Raw genomic sequence first — 25,511 nt, forward strand, 5'->3', positions numbered from 1 at the left:
TAATTTTTCTGTATTCCTTCACAGAAAATCTAAAAAAGATTTGCTTACAGTCCTCATTTCCAACTCCTTTCTCTCCACTATACCCTAATCAGTCATTAAAGCCCATTATTCCAATGATGTTGTTCTCATCAGAGCCACCATTGGTCATGATGCTAAATTGAATGTCTAATCTTCTCCTCTCATGTGAGTAAACCTGTCAGTGGCATTTGAGAGGGTATATTACCCCATCTTCCTTTAAATACCTTTAAAAAAGTGATCTCTAGGGTATTACACTCTCCTGACTTTCCTCCTTATGCCCAGTTATTTCTTCTCAATCTACGTGGTTTGTTTTTCCTTGTCTCTTAGACATGTTATCCATGCATAGATCTAGGCATCAGAGTTTGGATTACATCTTTTCTATTTCTATATTTACTTCCATATTTAGATACCTTTACTTCAGTATTTTATACTTCAGTATTAAAGTGAAGTGAAGTCGCTCAGTCGTGTCCGACTCTTTGTGACCCTGTGGACTGTAGCCTACCAGGCTCCTCCGTCTATCGGATTCTCCAGGCGAGAATACTGGAGTGGGTTACCATTTCCTTCTCCAGGGGGTCTTCCCAACCCAGGGATCGAACCTGGGTCTCCCGCATTGGAGGCAGACGCTTTAACCTCTGAGCCACCAGGGAAGCCCACGTCAGTATTAGCATATCCCAAACAAACCTTTGATCTTACCCTCCCCTAGCCTATTCCCTCTGATGCTTTACCTATTCAGTTAACAGCAATTCCATTTTTCTAATCACTTAGGCCAAATGTCTAGGAGACATCCTTGACCCCTCTCCATTTTCTATACCATACATCCTGTATATCAGAAAATGCAGTAATGTCTGTCTAAAAATTTATGTAGGATCTTCCTACTTCTCACCACTTTACCATCATACCAAACTGGTTAAGCCACTGTTATCCCAATCCATATTATTGTAATGGCTTCCTAATTGTTCTCCCTCCTTCTGTTCTTCATTTTTCTGGAGCCTAGTCCAAACTCAAGGTGCAGAAGGATCTGTGTGAAACATAAGCCATGTCATATATCATATAAATGTTCTATGAACATTCATGCACAAGTCTTTGTAGAGACATATGCTTCCACTGGATAAATACCTAGGGATGAAATGTGTAGGTCATGTTATAGCCGTATGTTTAATTTTTAAAGAAACTGCCAAAACCTGTTTTCCAAAATATGTATAGAGTTTTATATTTCCATCAACACTGCATGAAAATTCAAGTTCCTCCACATCATAATGTATTGTGACAGGAAGCAGGTCAGTGGTTGTCTGATGAAAGGAAAAAGGATAGAATTGAGATGAGAAGAGACGAGTGGATTACAGTGAGTGCTAGGAAACTTTTGAGGATGATGGTTATATCCATTATCTTGATTCTGGTGATGGCTTCACTGGTATATACATGTTTCAAACTTATTAAATTGTATGTTTTAAATATATAGCTTATTGAATATAAACTATACCTCATAATGTAGTTGTGTTTATGGGGAAGATAATAATAATGTTTCATCTAGAGATTATAAGTATTAGATAATACATGTACTAAGCACAAACCTGGCTTATGTTAAGGGTTCAATGAATATGACTATTATAATTTAATTATTGGTAATAAAAGAACTAATCTTGTACTTACTACTCTATAGATGGGTGGCTACTTCAAAGTTGGAGAGGAAAATAATCTTTTCCTAGTATAGTTAGCATATTTGTACTTTTGAGAAAAATGTTTGACATTTCTTAATGTATCTGGACTTCTAAAACATTTCCTCCAATATGAGTGAACATTTTATTAATAACTCATCAAAAAAACCCATGAAAGTAGGATAAATTTTACAAAGCCTGATGAATGTGGATATAATTCCTTTGTTCAGTCCTTTGATCTGGTTAGAATCAGGGACATTACCCAGGGTATGAAGCAATGCCAATAGAACAGAGTAGATCTAAGTGGTCAGCTCTGAACTTCTTTAATACGAAGCTTTGTACTGAACCACTGCTCTTTCATTCAATAATACTACCAAAATATCCACTTTTTTATTAATTGCTGCCTTTCTCCTATTGCCTTATTGCTAGAATTCAGGACCATTCCATGATTCAGAAAACTTAAATTATTGTTTGGTGCTTTGGGTTTCCATTTCAGGAAAATATATTTTTGGCTTCTGTGTCTTCCATGTAGCTCTATTTATAAGAACATGTTTCATTTTAAGGGAAAAAAAATTAAATAGAAACAAAGCAATAGCAACAGAAACCTGGATGTGACTTTTTGACACTTTCCTCAGCAGCTGGATCATATAACACCACTTTTAGTTAAAATAAATATGTTAAAAATAATAAAGATTGTTCCAGTGTAATGGAGAAAAATACAGTTAGGCTTCACTTACAAATAGGCATCATTAATGATGCTGATTTTCTAGAAAAAAAAATTGCTGTTTTTTTCCTTTAAATGTGTCATTCCAATTTTTTATGTCCAGTTATCAGAGGAACCAGAGATCAAATTGCCAACATCCACTGGATCATAGAAAAAGCAAGAGAGTTCCAGAAAAACACCTACTTCTGCTATATGGACTATGCCAAAACTTTTGACTGTGTGGATCACAACAAACTGTGGTAAATTCTTAAAGAGATGGGAATACCAGACCACCTCAGCTGCTTCCTGAGAAATCTGTATACAGGTCAAGAAGCAACAGTTAGAACTGGTCATGGAACAGCAGACTGGTTCCAAATTGGGAAATGAGTATGTCAAGACTGTATATTGTCACCCTGCTTATTTAATTTATATGCAGAGTACATCATGTGATATGCCAGGCTGGATGAAGCACCAGCTGGGATCAAGATTTCTGGGAGAAGTATCAATAACCTCATATATGCAGATGACACCACACTTATGGCAGAAATTGAAGAAAAGCTAAAGAGCTTCTTGATGAAAGTGAAAGAGGAGAGTGAAAAAGTTGGCTTAAAACTCAACATTCAAAAAACTAAGATCATTGTATTTGGTCACATCACTTCATGGTAAATAGATGGGGAAACAATGGAAACAGTGAGAGACTTTATTTTCTTGGGCTCCAAAATCACTGCAGATGGTGACTGCAGCCATGAAATTAAAAGACGCTTGCTCCTTGGAAGAAAATCTATGGCCAACCTAGACAGCAAATTAAAAAGCAGAGACATTACTTTGCCAACAAAGGTCTGTCTAGTCAAAGCTATAGTTTTTCCAGTAGTCATGTATGGATGTGAGAGTTGGAACATAAAGAAAGCTGAGCACTGAAGAATTGATACTTTTGAACTGTGGTGTTGGAGAAGACTCTTGAGAGTCCCTTGGACTGCAAGGAGATCAAACCAGTGCATCCTAAAGGAACTCAGTCCTGAATATTCATTGGAAGGGCTGATGTTGAAGTTGAAACTCCAATATGTTGACCATCTGATGCGAAGAGCTGACTTATTTGAAAAGACCCTGATGCTGGGAAAGATTGAAGGTGGGAGGAGAAGGGGGTGACCGAGGATGAGATGGTTTGATTGCATAACTGTCTCGATGGACATGAGTTTGAGCAAGCTCTGGTAGTTGGTGATATACAGGGAGGCTTGGCATGCTGTAGTCCATGGGATCACAAAGAGTTGGACAGAACTGAGTGACTGAACTGACTGATTGATCTAGTTAAACTTCTTTTACTTTATTCTTGTGTTTATAAATAAAACAAGGAAAACATACACAGCATGCCATTTTTAACTGACTATAATAAATGACCACTGAATGTATTAAGAACTTTTGCTATAGTGGTTTCTTAAAGAGGTTTTCTTTTCACAAGAGAACTATATTTTATTGTGAAGAAAATTTGACTTATAATATTAATGGCATTTTGGATGCTAAATATGAGGGAAATTTTGGTCGGGGTGTTCTGCCTATTGTTGAACTCTTCTCTATGTCTGGCCTTTCTAATTTAAACATTCCATGGTTATATAATTTACTTAGCAGAGTATTTATTGTTATTATTGTTTTTAATTCTCCAGATATTTACAGTATATCTGTAGGTATTAACTGCAAGAGCTTTTGGCTGCTAGAGTCAGAATTAGCTAACACCATGCAATGCCATATAGAGAAGATAGTAAGAGCATGGTTATCACACACAAAAACAAACCCAAGCTTTGTCATCTGGAACACGTGAGATGTTTTCTCAAGTATAAATATAAACTCACTTCAAGAGCTGCTAGGGCCAGTGAGCTTGTATATTCCTGTGGTGAAATCAGGAGTGCTGACTGGCAGGACACATATGGAATGGCAGTGATGGGCTGTATGATAAATAGAGGGGACATGGTGTATGAATTGTATGAATTCTTAAGTATGTAGTTTGCCTTTGATGCTTCAGTACTTCACCCAAGTGGACATAGGATGCCAGATGTGGCTATTTAAAAAGTGCTTCAGGGGGTGGTCCCAAGATGGTGGAGGAATAGGATGGGGAGACCACTTTCTCCCCCACAAATTCATCAAAAGATCATTTGAATGCTGAGAAACTTCCACAAAACAACTTCTGAACACTGGGGGAGGACACCAGGCACCCAGAAAGGCAGCACATTCTCTTTGAAAGGCAGTGGGACAAAATATAAAAGACAAAAAGAGAGACAAAAGAGTTAAGGACAGAGACCTGTCCTGGGGAGGGAGTTGTGAAGGAGAAGTTTCCAAACAGTAGGAAATACTCTCACAGGTGGATCTGAGGGAAGTTTTGGAATCTCAGAGGGCAACATAACTGGGAGGAAAGAAAAAAAAGCCCACAGAATATGCTCCTAACCACAACTGCAAGTGGAGAAGTAGCCCAGACACTCACGCCTGCCACCAGCGAGCGGGGGCTGGACAGGGAGGTGGGGGATATGTAATCGGTGCTTAAGGTAAGGACTGGGCTTGAATGCCCTGAGGACAATCTGAGGGAGCTAATATGAGATAGCAACCCAAACTGTGCGATCGGGAGAGAGAAAAAAAAGATAACATTTCTGTGAAAGTCTCTTCAGTCTGGCCTGCTTGCAGAACAAAGGATTGAATGAATACTAAAGGAGAGCTAGCCAGCTGTGTACAGGCCCCTCCCCCTGCTGGAGGCAGAGAGGCATATAAGTGATAGCCAGAGCCTAATGGCATCACTGACTCAATGGACACGAGTTTGAGTAAACTCCAGGAGTTGGTGATGGACAGGGAGGCCTGGCGTACTGCAGTCTATGGGGTCACAGTGTCGGACACAACTGAGCGACTGAACTGAACTGAAGTGAACTGAATGAAGATCAAACACAAAGAGCAAATATTGCAAGCAGCAAGTGAAAAGCAATAAATAACACACAAAGGGATCCCTATAAGGATAACAGCTGATCTTTCAATAGAAACTTTTTAGGCCAGAAGGGAATGGCAGGACTTGCTTAAAGTGATGAAAGAGAAAAACCTATAACCCAGATTGCTATATCCAGCAAGGATCTCATTCAAATATGATGGAGAATTCAAAATCTTTACAGCTTTTGCTGTAAATCTCTCAGCTTTTGCTTGAGTGAATTCACCACCATCAAACTAGCTCTTCAACAAATGCTAAAGGATATTCTCTAGACAGGAAACACAGAAAAGGTTTATAAACTCGAACCTAAAACAACAAAGTAAATGGCAATGGGATCATACTTTTCAACAATTACCTTAAATGTAAATGGGTTGAATGCCCAAACTGAAAGACAGAAACTGGCTTAATGGATACAAAAGCAAGACCCCTATATATGCTGTCTACAAGAGACCCGCCTCAAAATAAGGGACACATACAGAATGAAAGTGAAGAGCTGGAAAAAATATTTCATGCAAATGGAGGCCAAAAGAAAGCAGGAGTAGCAATACTCATATAAGATGAAATAGACATTGAAATAAAGGCCATGAAAAGAGATAAAGAAGGACACTACATAATGATCAAAGGATCAATCCAAGAAGAAGATACAACAATTATAAATATATATGAACCCAACATAGGAGCACTCCAATTTGTAAGGCAAATGCTAACAAGTGTGAAAGGGGAAATTAACCATAACACAATAATACTGGGAGACTTTAATACCCCACCTTTAATGCCCCTATGGATAGATCAACCAAACAGAAAGTTAGCAAGGAAACACAGACTTTAAATGATACAATGGGCGAGGTGGACCTAATTGACACCTATAGGACATTTCACCCCTAAACAATGAATTTCACCTTTTTCTCAAGTGCACACAGAATATTCTCCCCACATCCTGGGCCATAAATCTAGCCTTGGCAAATTTAAAAAAAAAAATCATTTCAAGCATCTTTTCTGATCAAAATGCAATCAGATTAGATGTCAACTATAGGAAAAAACTTAAAAATACAAACATATGGAGGCTAAACAACACAATTCTGAATAACCAACAAATCATGGAAGAAATCAAAAAGGGAATCAAAATAGGCATAGAAACAAATGAAAATGAAAACATGACAACCGAAAACCTATGGGATTCAGTAAAAGCAGTGCTAGGGGAAGGACCATAGCAATACAAGCTTACCTCAAGAAACAAGAGAAAAATCAAATAAATAACCTAACTTTACACCTAAAGCAACTAGCAAAACAAGAAATGAATAACCCCAGGGTTAGTAGAAGGAAAGAAATCATAAAAATTAGAGCAGAAATAAATGAGAAAGGAACAAAGGAAACTATAACAAAACCCAATGAAACTAAAAGCTGGTTCCTTGAGAAGATAAATAGAATAGACAAAGCACTAGCCAGACTCATTAAGAAAAAAAAGGGAGAAGAATCAAATAAAAAAAAATTAGAGATGAAAATGGAGAAATCACAACAGACAACACAGAAATAAAATGATTGTAAGAGACTACTATCAGCAATTCTATGCCAATAAAATGGACAACTTGGAAGAAATGGGCAAATTCCTAGAAAAGTATAACCTTCCAAAACTGAACCATGAAGAAACAGAAAATCTTAACAGACACATCACAAGCAGGGAAATCAAAACTGTAATAAAAAATCTTCCAACTAACAAAAGTCCAGGACCATATGGCTTCACAGGTGAATTCTACCAAAAATTTAGACAGAAGTTGACACTTATCCTACTCAAACTCTTCCAGAAAATTGCAGAGGAAGGTAAATTCCCAAACTCATTCTATGAGGCCACCATCACCCTAAAACCAGAACCAGACAAAGATGCCACAAAAAAAGAAAACTACTGGCCAATATCACAGAAGAACATAGATGCAAAAATACTCAACAAAATTCTAGCAAACAGAATTCAACAACATATTAAAAAGATCATTCATCATGACCACGTGGGTTTTATCCCAGGGATGCAAGGATTCTTCAGTATTCTCAAATCAATCAATGTGATACACACATTAACAAATTGAAAGATAAAGACCATATGATTATCTCAATAGATGCAGAGAAAACCTTTGACAAAATTCAGCATCCGTTTATTATAAAAACCCTCTATAAAGCAGGCATAGAAGGAATATAGCTCAACATAATAAAAGCCATATATGATAAACCCACAACAAGCATTATCATCAATGGTGAAAAATTGAAAGCATTTCCCCTAAAGTCAGGAACAAGACATGGGTGCCCACTCTCACCACTACTATTCAACATCGTTTTGGAAGTTTTAGCACAGAGAGGAGAAAAAGAAAAAAAGGAATCCAGTTTGGAAAAGAAGTAAAACTCTCACTGTTTGCAGATGACATGATCCTCTACATAGAAAACCCTAAAGACTTCACCAGAAAATTGCTAGAGCTAATCAATAAATGTAGTAAAGTTGCAGGATATAAAATTAATATACAGAAATCCCTTGCATTTCTATATGCTAACAATGAGAAAACAGAAAGAGAAATTAAGGAAACAATCCCATTCACCATTGTGATGAAAAGAATAAAATATGTAGGAATAAATCTACCTAAAGAAGCAAAAGACCTATATATAGAAAACTATAACACACTGATGAAAGAAATAAAAGATGACACAAATAGTTGGAGATATATACCATGTTTATGAAACAGAAGAATCAATGTAGTGAAAATGAGTATATTACTCAAAGCAACTTATAGATTCAATGCAATCCCTATCAAGCTACCAATGGTATTTTTCACAGAACTAGAACAAATAATTTCACAATTTGTATGGAAACACAAAAAACCTTGAATAGACAAAGCAATCTTGAGAAAGAAGAATGGAACTGGAGGAATCAACCTGCCTGACTTCAGACTATACTAGAAAGCTATAGTCATCAAGACAGTATGGTACAGGCACAAAGACAGAAATATTGATCAATGGAACAAAATAGAAAGCCCAGAGATAAATCCACACACCTAGGGACACCTTATCTTTGACAAAGGAGACAAAAATATACAATAGAGGAAAGGCAATCTCTTTAACAAGTGGTGCTGGCAAAACTGATCACCCACCTGTAAAAGAATGAAACTAGAACACTTTCTAACACCATACACAAAAATAAACTCAAAATGTATTAAAGATCTAAATGTAAGACCAGAAACTATGACTCTTCAGGAAAACATAGGCAAAACACTCTCTGACATAAATCACAGCAAGTTCCTCTATGACCCATCTCTCAGAGTTATGGAAATAAAAGCAAAAATAAACAAATGGAACCTAATTAAACTTAAAAGCTTTTGCACAATAAAGGAAACTATAAGCAAGGTGAAAAGACAGCTTTTAGAATGGGAGAAAATAATAGCAAAGGAAGCAACTGATAAAGAATTAGTCTCAAAAATATACAAGCAGCTCATGCAGCTCAATACCAGAAAAATAAATGACCCAATCAAAAAATGGGCCAGAGAACTAAACAGACATTTCTCCAAAGAAAACATACGGATGGCTAATGAACACATGAAAAAATGCTTAATATCACTCATTATCAGAGAAATGCAAATCAAAACCACAATGAGGTACCATCTCACGCCAGTCAGAATGCTGCTGCTAAGTTGCTTCGGTTGTGTCCGACTCTGTGTGACCCCATAGATGGCAGCCCACTAGGCTCTTCTGTCCCTGGGATTCTCCAGGCAAGAACACCGGAGTGGGTTGCCATTTCTGTCTCCAATGCATGAAAGTGAGAAGTGAAAGTGAAGTTGCTCAGTCGTGTTTAACTCTTAGCAACCCCATGGACTGCAGCCTACTAGGCTCCTCTGGCCATGGGATTTTCCAGGCAAGAGTGCTGGCGTGGGTTACCATTGCCTTCTCCAGTCAGAAGGGCTGCTATCAAAAAGTTTACAAATAGTAAATGCTGGTGAGGGTGTGGAGAAAAGGGACCCCTCTTACACTGTTGGTGGGAATGCAAACTAGTACAGCCACTATGGGGAACAGTTGGAGATTCCTTAAAAAACTGGAAATAGAACTGCTATATGACCCAGCAATCCCACTGCTGGGCATACACACTGAAGAAACCAGAATTGAAAGAGAAATGTGTACCCCAATGTTCATCACAGCACTGTTTACAATAGCTAGCACATGGAAGCAACCTAAATGTCCATCGGCAGATGAATGGATAAGAAAGTTGTGGTACATATACTCAATGGAATATGAAAAAGAATGCATTTGAATCAATTCTAGTGAGGTGGATGAAACTGGAGCCTATTATACAGAGTGAAGTTAGTCAGAAAGAAAAACATCAATACAGTATATTAATGCATGTTTATGGAATTTAGAAAGATGGTAACAACGACCCTATATGCAAGACAGCAAAAGAGACATAGATATAAAGAACTTACTGTTGGGCTCTGTGGGAGAAGGCAAGGGTGGGATGCTTTGAAAGAAAAACATGGAAACATGTGTATTATCATATGTGAAATAGATGAGCAGTCCAAGCCTGATGCATGAAACAGGGCACTCAAAACCGGTGCACTAGGACAACCCAGAGGGATGGGATGGGGAGGGAGGTGGGAGGCGGGTTCAGGATGGGGGCTCATGTGTACCCATGGCTGATTCATGTCATTGTATGGCAAAAATCACCACAATATTGTAAAGTGATTTGCCTCCAATTAAAATAATTAAAAAAAAAGTGCTTCAGGTTCCCTGACATAGTAGCCATTCATGCTGGCTCTGCTGAGGAGAGATGCCCAATATGGTAAAAGTGACTGTACATATGACATAGTGAACAATCTTTATTGACCTATTTGAGATTGACAGAGTGAATATAGCTGGATTCCAGTCTTACTGTCAAGTTTGTGTTCATCACAGGGGTAAGAGAAGCAAAGAAACTATAATTCAGGGACAGATATTTTGTTGTGCAGGAATTCATTTTCCAAACTTGCCTCATAATTTGTAGTAATCAGTATTGAGGGATCCAGTTGCAACCATCTAGCAATGAATTTACACATACAGTAATATTATCTAAGCTATCTTTGTTTTTTGGAAAAATAGCTAAGCAGTTCTTAGGTTAATATATTTTAGTACAAGCACATTTTGGGGGGAAAGCAATGGAAACAAACAGAGGCTAATGGAGTCCACACAATTTTTGGTGTCTGCCTTATAACAATAATTTGTTTGGGAAGCAGGAAATGCATTCAATAGTAGATCCTCAGTATACTTTATTACTTCGACCTCCCAGACTTTTCATACGTTTCTTTTTTAGCTACTCTCAATAGTGGTGATGATTCTTAGTGGCACTCAGAAACTATGATGGAATAGTTTCTATTCATTTGGACAATGATGTATATATTTTAATTTTTTTTTCAGGGGGAGGTGGGGAGAGGGCCCATAATTTTCCAAAGAGGATAAAATCAAGTTTCATTGTTTTAAAATTAGATTTTAAGTTCTAGTTCTATCATGGATCAGAGATACTTTCTTGTAGAGAGAGATGTTTTCTACTTTTCCTAGACCGTAAAGTACCATGAGGGAAAAAACTAGGTAATTTCATCTTTGTATCCCTAGAGCCTGGTGTTGAAGCTGCCAGTCTATTCCTATTGATTGGAAAAAAGGAAGAAAGGAAAGATGCTAGTAATTTTACTATTGGCTTTTGAAGTCAGTTAGCCACCTTTCCTTAAGTGGCCGACAGATCATAAATTTGAGAACTATGTTCTACTTTGTGATATGTGTAGTAGCATGTCTGAGGGACAAGTCTTTGTATAAGATCATTCTTTCTTTTCCCCAATATTTACTGGAGAAGAACCATGTGGTAAACATAAGTGCTGATTCACCATGTTATTTGCTTTGGCCAGTGAAATGTGAGCAACAGTGACATGTATCACCTCTCTGGAAATTGTCTGCTTCTCCCTTTTTCTTCTGTTATGGTTTCCAGTGACATTCTATAAAATCTAGGTCTCTAAATGAGAGTAATGTTGAGCTGTTACTCCATGGAACATAGAAGCAGCCTATCATAGATGTTTTCAAGGGATAAATCTTTTTATTCTAGTTCCCTGGACTGTATTTTTTGCTACCAATAGAGTTAAAATTCTAATAATCATTGTTCCCAATTATCTTATTATTTTTTTTTTTTTTGCGATAATGAGTCACAAGTAAGCAATTTAATGAACCTAAGAAAATAAAGAGTTATTCTTCATGGTTCAAAGGCTATTGGAAGAGTGCTGGAGCCGCGATCATATAGTGGTTAGTACTCGGCGTTGTGGAAGAGTGCTGGATTGTTTCTTCTGGAAAGTAATGTTTCTTTTCTAAATAAGTGTTTAGAGTGCATCATCTTGAAGAATTATTTTCTAAAAGAGTTTTAGAATAGTGGCTGAGACAGAAGGTTCTGAAGTCATTCTACCTGGGGATGAATCACAGATTCCTCATGTACTAACTGTTTCACTTTGGGCAAGCTGTATAAAGTGTCTGTATCTATAAGTATAATAATTGAACACATCTCATAGAGTTGTCACAAGTGGAGAACAAAACCTGACAGCCAGGATATGGGGACATATATTCACATTGTGTAATGAGTAAAGTGAAGTAAAGTAAATTTGCTCAGTCGTGTCCGACTGTTTGCAACCCCATGGACTGTAGCCTACCAGGCTCCTCTGTCCATGGGATTTTCCAGGCAAGAGTACTGGAGTGGGTTGCCATTTCCTTCTCCAGGGGATCTTCCCGACCCAGGGATCGAGCCCAGGTCTCCAGCATTGCAGACAGATGCTTTACCGTCTGAGCCACCGAGAGACTCTTAATTCTAAAGATTACTCTGACTGTCAAAGTACTATTTGAAGTGGCATTTAAGAATAAATAATCCTGCTAGAGAAATAATAGAAGACTGTTAGATTCTGATTAATTGATTTAATGGCAACTTTAGGCAAAGCCAATCTATATTGTTTAAGGGTAGGGAAAACTACACATTCATATTGCAAGTATCCAGGGAAGATTTTAACCCAAGGGGAAAAATGTGGAACGTGAGTGACAAGCCTCAGACTGGCATATTGGGGGGAAATGTTTCCTTTTTCAGAGTTCAGGTAGTTGGAGCTTGGATCCCAAGGGGAGGGAGACATGCTTCTGAGAACTTATTCTAGGAAGGGTACATATGATGGTGCCGGGTCATGGGGGAGTGCCAAATAGAAGAAATGACTAATGAAGGAACTTAAGGCTGTGAGGATGCCACAGTGAGGGTCCAAGTTTAAATCCTCAGCTTTGTAATTCCTTTGTACTATTCCGAAGCCTCTGGAAAATCCTTGTGTATGTTGTAGTCTGGTCCACTGTCATTCTGGGGAATCAAAAAAGGGCTGGTGCCGCCATGAGGGACTGTGTGGTACAGGCAAAGCAGCATTGGTTTTCGGGTCCCCAGCCTCAGGATAATAGGAGATGGACTCTGGAAGCGGGAGGTGGTTATCACAAGCTTGACTCCTGGCTAAGATAGTGAAAAAGCAGAGTGAATCTAGGAAACACATATGTATTCTTTACAAATCCTCACAAACACTTAGGTACTGGAATCTGGTAGAATATTATAAGTCCGGTTGAAGATTAAGCAATCATGATTCACATAGTTAAGGGAGATGGGAGCTTATAACTTAGTGAAGTCTGGAATATTTGTTTAACACTATCACCACCATCACTACCATCAGCATCATCTGTATAAACTGGACTCACAAATCAGTAATGAAAAAAAGAGTTTTATTTTGTATTAAATTCTTTCAGTAAAAGCATTAGAATAATTGACACAAATTGCATCTCTCCAAGACTATTCTAGCTTTTCTTGTGATTTTTTTCAGGTTTCTGATGCTTATAACGTCCTCAGATCTTCTGCTCCCGCCTCCTTGACTGGTCCCAGCTGTTGCCTCTTCTGCCTGTATTCCTGCTGACCTGTTGGCACAGTCATCCCCCAACGGCGAGTACCACTGATGCTGCCTCTCTGACTTCTGGAAGGAAAACAAGTTTCCTCTTCTCCCCAAGAGCACAGGTGAGACCAGGCTGTGGCTTTTTATAAGACACTGTAACATGTTGCAAGTACAAATTTAAACTTCACTTGCTTGTGTTTACTATTTTTGGAACCATCAGACTCCAGAATCAAAGTCTGAATCCTTGCGCGACCCCAAGAAGGCCTCCAGATAACTGAACCTCACCCACTGGTCCGATACCTGTGGGATTCTTCCTAAACATCACCCTATCTCAACTGTCCATGTCCCATCCCTGTCCTCAGCCTCATGTATTTTTCCTGCCATCCCAAGTTTGATGTCTCAGGATTAAACGTGTTCCAACACGATGTGCAGTAAGTAGACCCCTCTCTTCAGAGGGAAATGACTGTTCCAGGTCGGATGGCTGCAACAAAACAATCCCAATAGTTGATGGCATGTTTGCAATCAGGTTGCATATTAGATCTTAAATAGCATTACATGGAGGACCCCAAGTGTCCAGTACTGGATGCTGCCTCTAGCCAAGTTCCTTCTCAAAGCCGGTGCTTCGTTAAGAAATAGAGAGAGGATCAGTTCTGCCTGACGATTAATCAATGATCTCATCTCAGGAAAAGGCAAGGCGTATGCCAAATCCTAAATATCGTTTCCCTCATTTTTTTATAGCTTAGCATTGTGAAGCATTATTAAACTTTACAGTGACTATTCACTGAGGACTCTTCACAACCTAAAGGACCCCCCCCCCCCCGCCCAAAAAGGTCCTTTTTAGTGTAAAGCAGAGTTTGCCTTAGAGACAATCTCCCATTTTCACCCTGAAAACATAAATTACTACCAATCCCTAAAATGGTAAATTTCTTTTATGAAATGTTAAGATCCAGACTTTTCCAGGTGGGTTTGATTCTAATATGTCCATAATTAATAACTGATTTCAGAACACTGACCAATTTCTATTCCTATGGGATTAAAAAAATATGCAAAGATCACTAGTCTATGGTGTTCTAAAGTTGGAATAAAAATACTAAAGTTAGTATTAAGTACTAATAAAAATTCTAGAGTTAGAATAAAAATTTTGAATTATTTACATATATATATATTCTTTACTAGATCTAGACAGACTTTATGTTAATACAGATTTCTATAAAGGAGGCTTATTGGTCTCTACAAGGATTCATTTACAAGGAAGTCATAAATACTTAAAATAATTCATTGAGAGTACCTTCCCCAAATCCTGGAATGAAACTTTTATTTCCATCTCATCAACATTAGGTAATGACTCTAAATCCATGTAATTGAAGGGTCACTATTGATTCTGGGATGGTTTGGATTCCTTGTTGCATTGCCCCAGTTCTGAAAATCATTTTTGCTGTGCCTTTGAAATCTTGTCTCAATATTCTGGCTAGGATATCTTCTTTCAGAGCCCTTAACACAGATGGTAGATTTCATGAGTCTTTTCATTGGTAAATGTTCAAAGAGTACTTTATGAAAGTTCTGTGAATATATTTGAAAGGTCTGCTTTGTTGCAATGTGCTGTGATAAATGGCTATTTAAGAGTTAAAAGTGTCTACTTTGAAGTCAAATTACCTATATTTTTTATCCTGACTCTGCCACTTACAAATTATGTGACTTTGTAAAGTTACTTAATATTCTAATGTTTCAGTTTCTTTATCTGTAATGTGATGATAATACTAGCATCTACATGATACATATATTATGAGAATTAAATAGGATTCTGTGTGTGTATGTGTGTGTGTGCACATAAAAAACTTTATTTCTAAATTAAAGAGACGTTACCATTTAAATCTTGGTCACAAAGTGGTTTTCCAATGCAGATGAAAAAACACTGGTTGCCTGCCCGATTTCTGCATGTCATTCTAACACTCTGTCTTTAAGTATTCTGTCCTGTATCTTTGCACTGTAGGCCATATCTGGTGTTCTATTCAGAGATGTGGGAAGGAACATATTGAACTGGGAAATGTCTGTTACAACCTGGAGCCTAAATTGAAATCAGATCCCATTTGCATAACACTGTAATAACATCAAGCTTAGCTCTCTCCTTTACCCACAGGGGTGTAGCAGTTCCAAGAAATTATTCCTTAATCACTTCTTGTCTAATATCCTGTGGGCTACAACTGCACTCTACAGCTAGGAGCATTGCCCTTTACTAGTAAATTCTGGTGATTCACTGATTCTGAACCTCTAATTATTTTTGAAAAAAAAAATAAACTATAAAAATCAACACTGTGGCATAAAATATGGAAAAGTTAAAGGTCTTTACATGAGAATCTTTTATTTCAGACCACTCATGAAATCTGACATATCTAACTTTCTGTAATTATGCTGTCAGTTTTAAACCACTGTTTCCAATTATTACATTTGACAGCTTTTCATCTCTTTGGCATCGACTTGATTAGAAAAAAGATAAGAATAAAATATAATTTCCAACTGGTCTTATTTCATAGGTATGGTCTTGGGAACTGAGTTTTGAAATAGAATCTTGGAATGAAGGAGTATTGTACAAATACTAACCAATATTAGAAGGGAATTGTTTTTGTGAGCATTATATCTGATGATAGCAATGTGTTATCTTTACTGTAGAAATGGTGAGAAGCAGTATGTGTAGTATCAAAAGCCACTTACTTTACCTTGGAGCCAAGCACCTTGGGTTCACATCTGGCATTGCTGCATATTGGTTCTGAGGTTTTAGTTTTTTCATTTAACCTCTCTCTTCCCCAAGTGTTAGCTAAAAAAATGGTACAATAATAACACAATTCATGGTATTGTTGTGAAGCTAACTAAGGTAATGTATGTGACAAATAGAAGGGTGTCTGGCATGGTGAGTGCTGGATGATGCTAGTAATTTCCATCAAAGATCATTATGTCTGAGTTGGCTAAAGACAACTTTAGTGGTACCTAAAGACAGTAGCAGCCACCTTTAACTTCTTTCTTCATATCTAATCAGTCATTAAGTTTATTGATTTTTTAAAAAATAATCCTTCTGAAGTTTTTATTCTGAAGGACACCAACCTTTTTCAGTCTTTTATTATGTCTTCATTGAACTAATGCATTAGCTTTCCACCTGATTTCCACGTCTGCAGCCTTTATGCACTTCACTGGGTCCTGAGCATCACTGTCAGATCAATTTTCCTTAAAGTCAGATTGAGCCCATCACTGTTCAGCTTTGGATCTTTAGTAGTGCTCTATTTCTCACAGTATACAATCCGGACTCTTAATCTTTATATTCAAGCTCCTTCCATGTAACCAGCCTCAACCTTGAAAATCCTTCAGTTGTGCTGTTCTGCTCAGTATTCCTATAGCATGTTTTCCTTTGCATCTGTTGCAAGTGTGTTCTTTCCTTTCTTTCCTTTGGAATATTCTCTTGATTTCTTATCACTTGCATTTCAGTTGCATGTGTGCACATCACAATAAATTACACGTGCTTTGAAGGAAAGGAGAAATTGCTGACAACTTTCCCACACGAGGGTCTGCATAAAGTAATTGCTCAATAAATATTTGACAAATGAATGCTTCTCATGTTACATTGGGTGGAGCTTTCCTTCTTAAAGGGCTTCGTTAGTGGCTCAGATGGTAAGGAATCTGCCTGCAATGCAAGAGACCCTGATTCCATCCCTGGGTCAGGAAGATTCCCCTGGAGAAGGGAATGACAACCCACTCCAGTATCCTTGCCTGGAAAATTCTATGGACAGAGGAGCCTAGTGGACTACAGTCCATAGGGTCAAAGAGGCAGACACAACTGAATGACTAACACTTTCACTTTTCTTCCGAAAGAAGGGTGGGTTTTCAAATTTCCTTAAATTTCCACTGGGGAACTGGTTGGGAAATATCCCTTTTGGAACTGCTCAAACTGTTATCCTGTAATGTTAAATAACATCATTCTAAAGACATGCTGTTTTTGCAGTATTTTTGGATGTTACCTTTTAGATCTATTTCTTTATGTTAGTAATACTATTGTCTTTACTCTGTGCCAGATATTGTAGTAAATATTCTATATACATATCTCATTTAATTCTTACAATAACCCTTCACATTAAGACAATATATTATTACAATTCTTATTTATGTAACTGAAATTCAGAAGGTTAAGTTACTTTCTGAAGGTTTGTCAGCCTGTATACAATCGGGAGTGTTTCTATGGTGGTTCAGTTGTAAAGAATCCATCTGCAAGTGCAGGAGATGTGGGTTTAATTCCTGAGTCAGGAAGATCCCCTGGAGAAGGAAATGGCAACCTACTCCAGTGTTCTTGCCTGGAAAATCCCATGAACAGAAGGAGCCTGGTGGGCTACAGTTCATGGGGTCTCAAAGAGCCAGACATGACTGAACGACTAACATACACAAATTTCTGTTAATAGTGGTTTTGGAACTTACTCCCCTAGAGTTGATTATGGATATTTAGTTGGGAAGAAGTGTTAGTTTGGAAGGAGAAGAAACTGGTCTAGAACTATCTGTCGCTTCATGTCTCATTTCTCATTATCAGGAAGGATAATGCATGGTCAGTTTTAGAACATGATCATAATTTTGCATTAAAATGTAAAGAATGTTTAGCAAGCATGATGTGGCAAACAGATTGTAGGTAAGATACATGTGCCAGAGATATCTCAAGGTACAACAATGCTCCCTTGTAGGTGATGCACTAAAAACCGGGGAAGCAAGAGGTAACAACATCTTAGGTTGGTCTATGCTGCTGCTGCTGCTAAGACACTTCAGTCGTGTCTGTGACCCCGTAGATGGCAGCCCACCAGGCTCCCCGTCCCTGGGATTCTCCAGGCAAGAACACTGGAGTGGGTTGCCATTTCCTTCTCCAATGCATGAAAGTGAAGTCATTCAAGTCATGTCCGACTCTTAGCGACCCCATGGACTGCAGCCTATCAGACTCCTCTGTCCATGGGATTTTCCAGGCAAGAGTACTGGATTGGGGTGCCATTGCCTTCTCCAGTTGGTCTATAGAGTAACTTCAAACTGAGACACATTAACAGAGTATATTATGAAAAGTCACAAAATGTTGCCTACAGACATAAGTTATGTGCAGCTTGACATGTGCTACAGGTGTGAAAGAGTATTTTATAGATAAATTAGAACCTCATCCCTTTTTGAAGGAAACATTTAAAACACCTGCCCAGATCCCTTAAAAGTGTCTGTATGTGTGTGGATAGAAAGATTTCTGACCTTCTCTTTATCACTCTCTGAAAACACATGAATTCCATTTTTAAAATCCCAACTATATGTTGTGTCAAATATCACTCTCTTATCAAATATCTGCAGTTTATTTGACACAGTTGGATTTATGTTGTCCAGATCAACTTTTGTGCATGAACTAAATATAAATTCTGGGTATAGTCTTACAGATAAAAAAAAGTAAAGAGCATTTCCTCAGAAATAAAAGAAATACTAATTCTTTTTTTTTTTCATTTATTTTTATTAGTTGGAGGCTAATTACTTTACAATATTGTAGTGGTTTTTGCCATACATTGACATGAATCAGCCATGGATTTACCTGTGTTCCCCATCCCGATCCCCCCTCCCACCTCCCTCTCCATCCCATCCCTCTGGGTCTTCCCAGTGCACCAGCCCTAAGCACTTGTCTCATGCATCCAACCTGGGCTGGTCATCTGTTTCACCCTTTATAGTATACTTGTTTCAATGCTGTTCTCTCAGAACATCCCACCCTTGCCTTCTCCCACAGAGTCCCAAAGTCTGTTCTGTACATCTGTGTCTCTTTTTCTGTTTTGCATATAGGGTTATTGTTACCATCTTTTTAAATTCCACATATATGTGTTAGTATACTGTATTGGTCTTTATCTCTCTGACTTACTTCACTCTGTATAATGGGCTCCAGTTTCATCCACCTCATTAGAACTGATTCAAATGAATTCTTTTTAATGGCTGAGTAATATTCCATGGTGTATATGTACCACAGCTTCCTTATCCATTCATCTGCTGATGGGCATCTAGGTTGTTTCCATGTCCTGGCTATTATAAACAGTGCTGCGATGAACATTGGGGTGCACGTGTCTCTTTCAGATCTGGTTTCCTTGGTGTGTATGCCTAGAAGTGGTATTGCTGGGTCATATGGCAGTTCTAATTCCAGTTTTTTAAGAAATCTCCACACTGTTCTCTATAGCAGCTGTACTAGTTTGCATTCCCACCAACAGTGTAAGAGGGTTCCCTTTTCTCCACACCCTCTCCAGCATTTATTGCTTGTAGACTTTTGGATAGCAGCCATCCTGACTGGCGTGTAATGGTGCCTCATTGTGGTTTTGATTTGCATTTCTATGATAATGAGTGATGTTGAGCATCTTTTCATGTGTTTGTTAACCATCTGTATGTCTTCTTTGGAGAAATGTCTGTTTAGTTCTTTGGCCCATTTTTTGATTGGGTCATTTATTTTAAGATGGGTCTGTGTGTTTGGTGTGACTTTGGGCAGCATGTATATTGATGCTCAGGGCTATGTTCCTGCATTGCTGGAGAATTTGCGTGGTATGTCTTGTTCTGGAACTTACTGGCTCTTGGGTGGTGGTTGGTTTCAGTGTAGGTATGGAGGCTTTTGGATGATCTCTTATTATTAATGTTCTCTGTAGTCAGGAGTTCTCTGGTGTTCTCAGGTTTTGGGCTTAAGCCTCTTGCCTCTGGATTTCAGTCTTATTCTTTCAGTCGCCTCAAGACTTCTCCCTTCATACAACACTGATAATAAAACTTCTAGGTTAATGGTGAAAGGATTCTCCACAGTGAGGGACAGCCAGAGAGGTTCACAGGGTTACATGAAGAGGAGAGGGAGGAAGGAGATAGAGATGAGCAGGAGGAGAAAAGGGGGGGATTCAAGAGAGGAGAGACAGATCTAGGTTGTACTCTGTTCCCTAAGTGTTCTCCACAGCCCATAACACCCACAGAGATTCACAGAATTGGATTGAGAAGAGAAGGGGGAGGGAGGAAATAGAGGTGATCTGGGGGAGAAAAAGGAGAGTCAAAAGGGGGAGAGAGTGATCAAACCAGAAATCACACTCCTGAGTAAAAATGGGTACTGAAGGTTGGATTCGTAAATGTCCAAAATTGATATCAAATACTGAAAAACAAAGATTAAAAATCTAGAGTAGAGGTTAGACTCTTAAAAATACAATATTAACAAACCACAAAAACAAAAAATTTAAGAAATATATATGAAGTTCGCCTTAAAAATAGGGTCCTTTTTTTTTTTTTGGCCAGGTTATAGTGGGTTATAGAAGTGAAAATTAAGGAGTAATAGAGGACTTAGAAAAGAAAAAAAGAAAAAAAAAAAAGAGGAAAAAAAAAAAAAGAAAGAGAAAAAAATTTTTTAATTAAAAAAAATAATAGTAAAAATATATCTAGGAATTTCTCTGGAGCTGTTGTGGGCAGTGTGGGTTCAGTTCAGTTTCAGATAGCTCTTTGTTCCAGCTTACACTTCTTGATATCTATAGGCCCCTTCCAGTGTAGTCGGTGTTAACTACAGGGATTTTCATCTGTTGCACCTGTCACTTCTGAAGTGGTTCCCTTTGTTTATTTGGCTTCTGTTTGCAGGTCTCTTCAGTGTCTAATTTCCGCCCTGACACAGGCGGGCGGAGGTGGTCTCTTGTTTAGGTTCGCTTGTTCAGTCGCGCTGCAGGGAGGGAGGGGTGCTGCAGACAGATATCGCTGTGTGTAGGGGGCGCACTCGCAGTGTTCGGATCACACTGGGTTTGCCCCTGCTCGCGGCGTGTGCTTTCCCCGTCTACACTGCTCAGGCTCTAGGCTGCTCTCCAGGGAGCGGGCCCTGAGTTATGTGCACTTCCCAGGCCTAAGCCACTCAGGTTCAGGTTTTCTGGTACTCCACAAAAGCGTGGACACAGTTGCACCTGCGTTTTGTGCCTTCCCCGCCGAGCAGCTCAGGCAGCCAGGAGCCTGACGGGCGCACTCTCCCCGGGTGCAGGGCGCCTTATCCCAGCCGCGGTCCCAGCCTCAGTTTCCGGGCGCGCCAGTTGGGTGCGCCTGGTGTCCCTTCTGGGAAGCTGATTTCTGGCTGCGACCCTCCCGGCGTATGTCAGCCATCCAGAATCTCAGGAAGTCTTTGGTTAGAAGCTGGGAGCCTGTTTGCAGTTTGGTAGGGGGTGCTGTCTCTGGGGCCACGTTTGCCCCTTTCCCCTCCCCCCTGCCTCCTGTGGGGGATGAGCCAGTCCGCCGCTGGCTAGTTCTTCTCTGGGTTTGCTCAGTCCTTCATTCTGGGAATGGGCAGATAGTGCCTAAATTTAGGGCTTTTCCCAGGTTAATTCTCTCTCGCTTGCGATCCCACAGTTTAAGTTGCTATCTCGTGTTAGCTGCCTCCGATTGCCCTCAGAGCATTCAGACCTGGTCCTTACCCTAAGCAATGCTGCCCCGCTCCTCTCCGTTCCGCCCCAACTTGTTGGTGGCAGATGCAAGCGTCTGGGGTACTTTTCTGCTGGGAGTTGTTTTTAGGCATGTAATCTGTGGGTTTTATTTATTTTCCCTCTCAGTTAGGTTGCCCTCCGAGATTCAAAAACTTCCCCCAGACCCACCGGTGAGAGGGTTTTCTGGTGTTTGGAAACTTCCTCTATTAAGACTCCCTTCCCAGGATGGATCTCCTTTATCTTTTATATTTTGTCCTACCTCCTTTCGAAGACAATGGGCTGCTTTTCTGTGTGTCTGATGTCCTCTGCTAGCGACAGATGTTGTTTTGTGAAGTTTGCTCAGCATTCAAGTGATCTTTTGATGAATTTGTGGGGGAGAAAGTGGTCTCCCCATCCTATTCCTCTGCCATCTTCAGTAATTCTTATATTAGAAATGTAATCTTAATTTTATGCTTTTGGGTGAATTATTTTCCTCCTCATAATTATTTGGTGCTTTTTTTTTTCCTTTTATGAGTTTAAGAAGTGCAGTTTGACAGTCTACAAATGGGGACTGTACAGGTCTTCCTCAAGGAGGTTTGAGCCTCATATTGGACTACCCAGCCTAGGGAAGATCCCTGGAAGATCACCTGAACATCTGGCTTTGCAAACAAGCAGGGCTTATGATTGGGAGAATGGAGTGCTGTAGGAAACAGACTCCCCCGCTAAAGGGTGCATGTAAAATCTCACATGATCTGAGTCCCAGTACAAAGGTGATGATTTAAAAGAAGCCTGTATCAGAGGCATTTATTGATCTTGGAGAGCCTTCTGAAGAGATAGGAGGCAACTGGGACTCCCCCAAGTTTGGAGACACCAGTTTGTGCATTTGTGAGTGCATGCTCAGTTGTGTCAGCTCTTTGTGACCTTATGGAATATAGTTTGCCAGGCCCCACTATCCATGGAATTTTTCCAGCAAGAATACTGGAGTGGGTTGTCCATTTCCTACTCCAGGGTATCTTCCTGATGAATCAAACCTGCGTCTTTTGTGTCTCCTGCATTGGCAGGCAGCTTCTTTACCACTGAGCCACCTGGGAAGCCCTGTGGACCCTGGAGGCAGCCATTTTGGGGAACTCATTTTACCATAACATCAGTGCCGGCAAGCAACAATTTGGAAGCCTCCTTCCAGTCTAGTATTATCAGGGACTAGCCCCACCCACCAGCAAGACAGCACCAGCCCTGAGCCCACCTGGGTCATACAGACAACTGCATGGAAATCTGGCCCTATGCTCCAACAGACTGGTACCAGTATCAAACCCCCATGAAAGTGAAAGTTGCTCAGTTGTGGCCAACTCTTTGCAACCCATGGACTATACAGTCCATGGAATTCTCCAGACAGAATACTGGAGTGGGTAGCCTTACCCTTCTCCAGGGGATCTTCCCAACCAAGGGATTGAACCCAGGTCTCCTGCATTGTGGGCAGATTCTTTACCAGCTGAGTCACAAGGGAAGCCCAAGAATACTGGAGTGGATAGCCTATCCTTTCTCCAGCAGATCTTCCCAGCCCAGGAACTGAACTGGGGTATCCTGTATTGCAGGTGGATTCTTTACCAACTGAGCTATCAGGGAACCCCTCAAACGCCCTTGCTGGGCCACACAGACAGTTGTGTGGGGAACCAGCCCCTCCCTCCAGTGGATTGGCACACGTCCAGAGCACCCAGCGGGTGCACAAGCAGCTGTGCAGTGACCTAGTCCTACCCTCCAGCAGGCGGGCACCAGACCAAGCCCTGCCAGGCCATGCAGACAATTACACAAGGACCCAGCTCACCTTCCAATCATCTTGCACTAACCCTATGCCCCATGGACATCATGCAGCTGAGCGGGGATTTGATCTTTGCCATAGTGGGCCAACAGCAGTCCCAAACTCCCCTATTCAAACTGAATCTATTTAGTAAGGAGTGCAATGTAATGATCATAAAGATGATCACTGAACTCAGGGGAAGGATGGATGAAGACACTGAAAATTTCAACAGAGTTAGAAATTATATTAAAAAAAAAAAACCAAGCAGAACTGGAGAACACAATAAGTGAAAAAAAAAAAAAAACAACACTATAAGAAATGTAGATTGAATGATGCAAAGTAATAGACTGGTGATCTGGAGGACACAGTAGTCAAAATTATCCAAATTGAAAAGAGAAAGAGAATTTAAAAAAACCGAGGCTAGTAGATCTTTGAAATATGCCCCTGGTAATTTGATAGGGATTGCATTGAATCTGTAGATTTCCTTGAATAGTATAGTCATTTTGATGATATTGATTCTTCCATTCCAAGAACACAGTATATCTTTCCATTTTTTAATGTGGTCTTTAATCTCTTTCATTAGTGTCTTACAGTCTTTGGTGTACAGGTCTCTTGCCTCCTCAGGTAGAATTATTCCTACATATTTTATTCTTTTTGATGTGATAGTAAATGTTTCCTTAAATTCTCTTTCTGATCTTTGTTGTTAGAAATGCAACAGATTTCTGTATATTAATTTTATATCCTTCAACTTTATAGAATTCACTGATAAGCTCTAGCAGTTTTCTGGTAGCATCTTTAGGATTTTCTGTGTATAGTATCATGTCATCTGCAAACAGTGGCAGTTTTACTTCTTCCTTTACAATTGGGATTCTTTTTATTTCCTTTTCTTCTCTGATTGCTCTGGCTAAGACTTCTAAAACTATGTGGAATAAAAATAACAAGAGTGGACATCCTCATCTTCTTCCTGATTTTAGAAGCATGCTTTCAGTTTTTCACCACTGAATATGATCTTTGCTATCCATTTGTCATAATCACAAACAATGATAAATTGTAAATGACAAAAACAAGTAGAAAGTTATATCATGCTCATGGATTGAAATAATTAATATTGTTAACATAGCTATAACCCCCAAGACAATCTACCGATTCAATATAATCCTTATATAAATACCTGAGGCATTTCTTACAGTACTAGAAGAAATAATTCTAACAGTTATATGGAGTTTCCCTGCTGGCTTGGTGGTAAAGAATCTGCAAGCCAGTGCAGGAGATGGTTTTGCTCCCTGGTCTGGGAGGATCCTTCCTGTCATGCAGCAACTAAGCCCATATGACACAACTATTGAGCCTGTCACTCTAGAGCCTGGGAACCACAATCAGTGGGCCCATGTGCCACACCTATTGAAGCCCACACACCCTAGAGCCTGTGCTATACAACAAGAGAAGCCACAGTAATGAGAAGCCTGTACACAGCAAGTAGAGAGTAGCCCCTGCTTGCTGCAACTAGAAAAAAGCCTGCACAGCAACAAAGATCCAGAACAGCAAAAACTAATAAATACATAAATTAATTAATAAAAGTCTATGAGTTACAGCTTAAAAAAAAAAGCAGGCTATATGGAAATGGGAAAGATCACAAATAGCCAAAGCAATTTTGAGGAAAAAGAACAAATTTCTCCCTAATTTCAAATAGTACTACAAAGCTTCAGTAATTAAAACAGTATGACATTGGCACAAAAGCAGGCATACAGCTTGATAGAACAGAATTGAGAACCCAGATACAAACCCACATTTATATGGGCAATTATTCTATGACAAAGTAGACAAGAATATACAGTGAGGAAAATATAACTTCTTCAGTAAAACATTGAGGAAACTGGATAGTTATATGTAAAAGAATCACACTGTACTATATTCTCACACTCTATACAAACATGAAGTCAAAATGGATACAAGACAAATGTAGGACCTGATACCATAAAGCTCTTAGAAGAAAAGACAGGCAATGCATCTTTAATGGGCTTTCCTGGTGG

The 25,511-nt window shown here is 39.3% G+C and overlaps 1 non-coding gene across 1 annotated transcript; it reads right to left on the bottom strand.

The window, feature by feature from the left end:
* Positions 1-593: 593 nt before the first annotated feature.
* TRNAW-CCA lies at positions 594-665 on the bottom strand. The gene has a single exon. It is a non-coding gene; the product is annotated as a tRNA-Trp (tRNA).
* Positions 666-25,511: the final 24,846 nt, after the last annotated feature.

This window comes from Cervus elaphus, chromosome 31 (assembly GCF_910594005.1).
Source record: "Cervus elaphus chromosome 31, mCerEla1.1, whole genome shotgun sequence".
NCBI lineage: Eukaryota > Metazoa > Chordata > Mammalia > Artiodactyla > Cervidae > Cervus > Cervus elaphus.